The following is an 8,769-nucleotide window of genomic DNA, read 5'->3' on the forward strand; positions in this document are numbered from 1 at the left end:
GCATCTGTTTTCCCTTCCGAAGCACCTGAGATCGCCCCGGATTTTGATGGGTTCCTTTTGCTCAGTCTTAATTTTTCTATGTAGTGTTTTGTGTACTCGTCATGTCTTTTTGTCATGTTTTGTTTTTTGCCATGTCATCGTCAGTTTTTTTTTCGACTTGTGAGTTTAAATATCCCTTTGGTATCTTTTGCCTCTCATTTAATTACTTCCAAAGTGAGCAGACCCTAACCTAGCAAAGAGAATACTGTAATAAAAAGATGACTGCGAATGTAACGATGCCGGATTAAGGAACCTACCAAGACTTTTAAAACCATGTGAGATCAAGGAAAGTTCCATTCGTAGTGTACAGAAAGTGTTTGGAGAATGTTTCCCCTTGAACCGAAATTGTACAATGTAAAACACAATTCGAAGAAATGGTAGGAACATAACCATAATGGAAATAGTGGACAGACAAAAGTAAGAGTGTATTGTGATTCATCCGAATGATTTCCAACTTAGGGCTCGCTATATCAAATGAGTTACATTAGAAACAACTACCCAGCTAACATGAATATGCCACTATCTACCCAGCCTCAATGCTAAAATTGTAATGCATTACTTGCAGTAGAAGTTTTTTTTAGGATACTGGACTGCGGTAAAACTCGGATTGCAAAATATAAGCTGGAAAAATTAGACACACACTTTAATTTGCGAAGACTACATGTATGATATTGGAGAATGATCATCCAATCTTACTGGCCTTTACTGCGTCGAAATTAAAATACCTTGGCTGAGGAAAAGATAAATGTGCTATCTTTTGTGTTCGATGAATTAATGATTCGCAAAGAATATAGAACACGCGACAGATGCCTGGATTGATCAATTGTGGTCAAAAGTAATTGATTGTTACATTACGTTTCCTCTTAAGGAGAAGGATGAATATATGATAGTCAAAGAAGGGTTACCACAATGATTTTCCACTGGCTCCACTATCTTGGCAAATTAACGGAGTAAAATCAAGGACCTGTAGCTAATCTTCAGAACAAGTCAACATATGTGGTGCATCATGTGAACTTCAAGATGTATATGGCCCGGGGGTTGAAATTTAGGAAAATACATAAAGTTATCATTTTCAACCAAAGCCTACGGAGAAAACCTTACATTGAAAAGAACACGAAACTCCGAGCTGAACTTATGGCCACATTTAAAAAAGTACTCAATAGGATGATGAAAGTGTTTGCAAAAGGCATAGAAAATATTCGGAACCGTGTTGGTTTCCGTAACACCACGAAGTTCAACGCTTTAAAACTAGCAATCATTCCCAAATGCAAGAAACGGACTATTTCAGCTTTATATCCTTTTTGTTTTGAATCGGTTCAGTTATATGAGCTTTTCTTATCTTTGAATTTTTTCAAGCAGTTAATTCCTTCCAATTACTGTTTTACTGTTTCATCAGCCAACATCCTTCTATTTGTTAATGCCATGTCGTTATTGTATATCTTTTTATCATCCTTCTAGACTATATTATTATCATTTACTGTTTATTTAAAGTGTTTATACCAGCCCCGGTACTAGTTACTTATCAACATGCAGGGAAAATAACTTTTTTTTATTTAGGGTCTATTTGTAAACCCTTACTTTTAACATAAGTTCCCACCAATTTATTTTCTTTTTTTTAGTCTCGTGAAAACCCAGACTTTACTAATTTTCAGTTCTTCTATTCCTAAGAATTTAAACTTTTACTCTGTCAAAATTTTACATCCACTGTAATTTCTGTGTGATTTTAAATATCACATTTTCTGTGTATTTTTTTTTCCATTTTACAGCTTCGTGATTCCTTTTCCTTTTCCTTTTTCATCATCTGTGTAAATACAATCTCCTTCACTTTCCATTTTATATGTTGATGTCATGTCTTTATAATTGTGTTTCTCATTTTTATCATTCTCATCCAAGTCCTATTGTTCTTTCAAACTAGACCCAGGGGAAAAACCCACGATAGATCTCACCACAGATTCAATACTAAGGTCTGATAATACTCACCTCCTTCCACACGGTCTAAATCTAATTCGAAAAAAATCCCAACTGAAGTACTTTTATCCGGACTACATGCATATGACAGATAGACTATGAGGATTTATCTTCAAAGAAACCAGGTATGTCCTGAACTGAACATGCATCACTTTTCTACAAGCCAATTTTCAACCCATGTTTAAAGTCTTGTAATAAAATACCAATATTACGAAGGTAACTAGTACAAAAAATAACCCCTGGTTTTCTGGAAATCTATATACTATAGAGCGAATCAATCCACAATTTTTTAAAGCAAACTCATGGACAAGTAATTTTTGGCTCAAAATTGTCTAAATATATTTATCTTTCATCTTCAGTTTCATTTCTGCAGTGTTGGTTAGTTTAAGTAAACAATGGTATCAAAAGCACTATTTTAAGTCATGGAAAGGCTAGTTTTACATATGTTCTAAACTGGAGTGAGTGAATTGGTGATCTGACACCTAAAGGCAATGACTTCAGGTTTCCTGGACCAAAAGGTCAAGGTATGAGGACTCACGGAAGGTCTACATTATATGTTGAATATGGGGGTCTGATATAACTGACCCCTTAGCAACTCTAAATTTAACTCCATACGTCAATGCTTTTATCCGCACTAGTAAACAAATTAATCGATTGACCTGCGGTTTTTTGAGTCAAATTGCCATGTTTGAGACAACTTTTGGAAGGTCTACACCACATATTATATATCGAGGTCTGACATTACTAACCTTTGTGGGTTGACATGAACTATCATTGATAATTATGGTCATGATTATAAATTAACTGTTTACAAAACTTAAAATTTTTCTAAATACTAAGGATTTTCTACCCAAAAAAATAGACTACCTTAGCTGTATTTGCAAAACCTTTCGGATTTTTTTGGTCCTCAATACTCTTCAACTTTGTACTTTATTTTGCATTTTTAAACTATTTGGTTTTGAGCGTCACTGACGAGTCTTTTGTAGACGAAACGCGCGTCTGGCGTACAAAATTTTAATCATGGTATATGTGATAAGTTTCTTTACACGACCTAAATTCAATATATAAAAAAATTCCTACGTCAATAATTTTATTTGCACAAGGTGCATATGAAAGGCAGAGATCAAATGTTTAGTGAACTAAAAGGCCCAGTGGGAACAACTCAAGGAAGGTCTACAGCATTGGTTCTAAATCGTGAAATAACTGACCCCATACCTACCCTAATGTAAACCACCCCCACAAAAAAATCGATACTACAAGACTTTTTATCCACAAAGGGTACAAATAAAAGCTATTGGCCTATAGTTTTCTAGATCAAATGGTCTAGTGGGATATTTTTACCTCCCTAGATGCAAATGAAAGGCAGTGGTCTATGGCTTATTTATTCAAGAAGCCCAGATAAGATACCCCACGAAATGTCTAATCCATATATGTAATATATTGAATATAGAACATTGGAATTACATAACCGACCCGATCAACCCTATTTCCATTCGTTAAAAAATCCTATATGGCAATGCTTTGATCTGCACTATGTACAAATGCAAGCCAGAAGCCCAATATTTCCTGGATCAATAGCCTCAAGTGTTACAATTCACAGTAGGTCTTTACCATGGGTCCAATATCGGGGTAAGACTTATCCAACCTAAATCTAACTCATCAACAAACCTTATGGCCATACATTTATCTGATCTGCACAAAGTATAAATGCAAAAGAGCGGCATAAGGTTTCCAGGACAAAAGGCCCAGGTAAGAAAACTCACCGAAGGTCTTCACCACAGGCCCAACATCGGGGTCTTACATTACTGCTCGCCCAGAATTAAATAAAGATCACACTAGATTCAAATTTAAGACGGTAAACTAATATTTCCGGGACCAAAATGCCCAAAAAAACTGACGGAAGGTCTACACCATACATAAGCCCAGTTGGTACAACTAAAAGATGTCCAACATTGGGGTCTGACATTACTGAAAAACCTGCACTCGGCCTAAATTTAAATCGTAAACTGTGTTCCCTATAGCAATTTTTTTCCACTATGTACAAATAAAAGACAGTGACTTAATGAGGTCCTTTATCGGGGTTTGACCATGTGCCATCTTCCCGCGTCCTACATTTAATTCGTATAAAATTCTCTACGGCAAATCTTTATCTGCACAAGATCAAACTCTTCCTTGACGAAAAACCCCAGGTATTACAACAAACGTAAAGTTTCCTACATAGTGTAATGTCTGTGTTGTAAACAAAAAATCTCTGTGTAGTGATATTGGACATGTTTCTATTTTTTACAAATGGCTGAGCTTAACCATTTGTGGTGATTATGAAAGTAGAGGAACATAGATTAAATGTGTAAAAACTATGGAGCTATTAAATGTGTTCAAAGTATTAAATTTTCAAAGAACTTATTGCGTTAAAAAAGGGATTTTTTACCACGAGGAGCCGCATCACGAAAGGATGTTCGGGGTATGCTAATTTACGGAAAAAGTAATCTCACTTCGTACCCCGAAAATTTAACCACATATGTGAAAATGTCACAGCTTCGAAACGAGCTATCATACATATCCAAGTTTACGATATGGACTGAGCTACAAGAAAAAACTTTACCATTACCGCCTATGGAAAAACAATTAAAGATCTTGACCCAACTAACTCGAAAACTGTAGGAATTTATTACACAAAACTTATACCTCTTTCATAAATTTTGCTGAAAAATGAATAAGTTCCCAAGTTTGGAAAAATGGGGGAAAATCCTCAAATTATTCCATGAAAGCAAGTGCACAACTTCAACATATGTACAACTTCCAGTGAAGGTTCTGTGATCTGGGTTGAAAACTGTAGCAGGAGTTGATTACACAAAACTTGTACCTTCTTTCAAACATTTTACTGAAAAGTGACTAAGTTTAAAGGTCTAGAATTAAAGTTGATTAGCTCTTCAACTGTTTCGATTCTTATACATCATTGGCTTTCAAATAGTCGGCTTTGAGCGTTCCTGATGAAGGTAAGTCCAGAAAAGTGCTTCGGACAAATGAAATTTATAACGTGTTGTACTCATTTTTGGAAAAAAAAATCACTCAAAAAGTTAAATCACAGGACAATGTTGAAGGTGCACAACTTTAATATATGTTCAATCTTTCTGTAAACGGTCTGCAAGGATCAGGGTTAAAAACTGTATTAGGTTTTGATTACATAAAACTTGTACCATCTTTCATTAATTTTGCTGAAAAATGACCTAATGAAAAAGTTCCTAAGTCTGGAAAAATGAACCGGCTGGCCAAACTAAGACACCTAACTGGAACTAGAACCGTACGAATTTGTAACCATAGTGTGAGGAGTACCTGATGTGCCACATAGTCCGATTAACTATTGCCGACTGACCAAACTAAGACATTCTTCACTTTGGCACTGCTACCAAAGGTAGAGAGATATAGGCAGACATGGCCTCTTAAGTTGCCCTTTGCACTTATGCCCTAGACCCGTATGAGTTTGTCAGCATATTAGAGTGAGCCGGCTGGCAAAACTAAACGATTCTCCACGTTAGCAATGGTACCAAAAGTAGAGGCAGACATTTCCTCTTAAATGGCCAATAGCACTTATGCCCTAGACCCGAAAGATTTTGTCAGCCTAAGGTTAAAAGGGGGATACCTGGTATGTCGGCTAGCAAAACTAAGAGATTCACCACGTTGGCCATAATACCAGAGGTAGAAGAAGACATTGCCTTTAAAATGGTTCATAGCACTGATGCCCTATACCCGTAAACTTTGCAAGCGAATATATAATTAACTTTAATCGAATACTGCCAGAGGAAGAGGGAGACATTGCCTCTAAGAAGGTCTTAAGCACTTATACCCTAGACCCGTTTGAGTTTGTCTGCCATAGAGTAAGGGGTACCTGGCATGTCACATAGTCCGAATTAACATTTGCCGGCTGGCTAAACTAAGAGGTTACCTACGATAGCCATTGAACCAGAGATAGCGGAAGACATTGCCATCAAAATGAACCATAGCACTTATGCCTAGCCTATACCCATACGAGTTTGTTAGTATAAAGGGGGGGATGGGAGGTCCTAGTATCTTGGTATGTCACAAAGTCCAATCGAACTATTGCCGCCTGGCCAAAATTAGAAATTATCTACGATGACCATGGTACGAGAGGTATAGGTAGACTTGCCTCTAAAATGGCCCTTAGTACATATGTCCTAAACATGTACGAGTTTGTCAGTATCGGATGGGGGTTGGGGGGGGGGGGAGTGGGGGACTTGGAATGTCACAAAGTCCGACTTAACTATTGCCGGATGCCCAAATTACTAGTAAAACGTTCTCCACGTTTGTCATGGTACCATACAATACTTTATATTCTCTTCAAACGAATACTACCAGAGGAAGAGGTAGACATTGAATCTAAGATGGTCTTTAGCACTTATGCCCTAGACCCGTTCAGGTCTGCTTGCTGTAGGGTGAGGGTTACCTACCGACTTAACTATTTCGGCTGGCCAAACTAAGAGATTCTCCACGTTGGCCATTGAACCAGAGGTAGAGGAAGGCATTGCCACAAATATGGCTCATAACACTTATGCCTAGCCTAGACCTATACGAGTTTGTCAGCATTGGGTGAACAGGGGGAGGGGGGGTACCTAGTATGTCACAGTCTGACTTTACTCTTGCCGCCTGGCAAAACTAAGAGACTCTCCACGTTGGCCATGTTACCAGAGGTAGAGGTCGATATAACCTCAAATATGGCTCAAAGGAGTAATGCCCAAGACCCATACGAGTTTGTCAGCATCGGGGGTGCGAAGGGGGTGGGTGAACTTGGTATGTTACATAGTCCGACTTAACTATTGCCGGATGACCAAACTAAAAGATTCTCCACGTTGGCCATGATACAAAAGGTAGAGAAAGATATTGCCTCTAAAATGGCACTTAGCACTTATGCCCTGGCCCAAACGAGCTTGTCAGCATTGGAAGAAAAGGGGGAGAAGGGGTACATAGTGTCACATAGTGTGACTTAACTAATGTCGGATATATACAGACTAAGAGATTTCCACGATGGCCATGGTCCCATACAATACTTTATTCTCTTTAATCAAATACTACCAGAGGAAGAGGGAGACATTGCCTGTAAGATGGTCTATAGCACTTATGCCCTAAGCCCGTATGAGTTTGTCAGCATAGGGTTGAGGGGGGGGGGGGGGGTGAGGTTCCTGGCATGTCACATAGTCCGACTTAACTATTTCCGGCTGGCCATACTAAGATCTTCTCCCTATGCATGCTATTGGCCATGATATAAGAGGTAGAAGACATTGCCTCTAAAATTGCCCTTAGCACTTATGCCTTTGACCCATACTTGTCAGCATTTGGTGAATGGATTTTGTTTTTGTGGCGGGAAGGGGTTGTACCTTGTATATCACATAGTCTGAATTTACTATTGCCGTCTGGCCAAACTAAGAGATTCTCCATGTCGGCCATGGTACCAGAGGTAGAGGTAGATATTGCCTCTTAAATAGCTTGTTGCACTCATGCCCTAGACCAGTACGAGTTTGTCAGCATAGGATGAAAAGGGGGTGGGGGAACTGGTATGTCACAAAATCCGACTTAACTTTTACCGGCTGGCCAAACTAAAAGATAATTTACGTTATTCATGATACCAGAGGTAGAGGTAAACATTACCTCTAAATTAGTCCATAGCACTGATGTTCTACTCCCCTTTCAACGGAAAATGTCTTCTTTTTTTGGCATTAAATCGTCCAACAATTTTTTGAATCCCTTCGATCGGCAGTATATATCGTTTTGGCAATTACCACCCCTCCCCCCCCTCCCCCCTCCCTCCACCCTTTTTTTTGTCCCTTGAAAATTCCTGGATCCACGCCTTTAACTCGTGCATAGCGTCTTTGATTGTTTTATTAAAAATCGTTATATATAGTACAAAAACATTTGAATCTTATGCAACTTTTGGGTTTACAGACATATCTGAAAACTGGCTGCTAGCGCAGTGGCTGCTAGCTTGAGTCCTAGGAAGACATTTTTGCAAATCCCTTTACTTTCAAGCAAATATATGAGAAAGTTTTACAGAATTGTTCGTATTTTTCATTGCTATGTAACTATTCCTTCAATTCAAGGTGTCCAATATACTCATAATCGAGCACTAGAAAACAAAGTTGTATTACTGCTATTCGAACTCCGCTAACAGTTTTCATGGCATTTAAGATTTTTTTGCGTTTTCAGTTTGTCATAATGCTAACAATTCTATTATAATGCTGATACTCTATAATTCAAAAAAATTAAATATTTAAGTTGGCAATGTGTTTAGGGTTGTGTTAAGGATCATGTATAGCTTAGTGTCTAAGTCCTAAACACTTTATTTCTATAACACATTTAAAAGTGTTTATTTTCAAGACATAGGTACATTTAATGTGCTTACTTAAAAATGTGGTAAGATATTAGACATAATCATAAACACATTTTGAACTAAACATGTAATACAAGTGTTCATTTTCTATGCACGAGTTTAACAATATATATACAGATTTTAAAATATTAAAATTATTCCTGGTAGAGACAGGACACTACAAGAGTCTACAAATAGATCAAAGTTCTTGTTTTGTTTGTGAAGATAAATTTGAAACAGAGGGGCATGTATTGACTGAATGTCCGTTGAACGGCGATCTTAGAGACGAACTGTATAAGATTTTAAATTTTGAAAACGAAAATGTCAGTCTTTGGCCGAATTCCGTGAAACTTTCATTTATTTTAGCCAATGATGTGATACAA

This window comes from Mytilus californianus, unplaced genomic scaffold (genome assembly GCF_021869535.1).
Source record: "Mytilus californianus isolate M0D057914Y unplaced genomic scaffold, xbMytCali1.0.p SCAF_1, whole genome shotgun sequence".
NCBI lineage: Eukaryota > Metazoa > Mollusca > Bivalvia > Mytilida > Mytilidae > Mytilus > Mytilus californianus.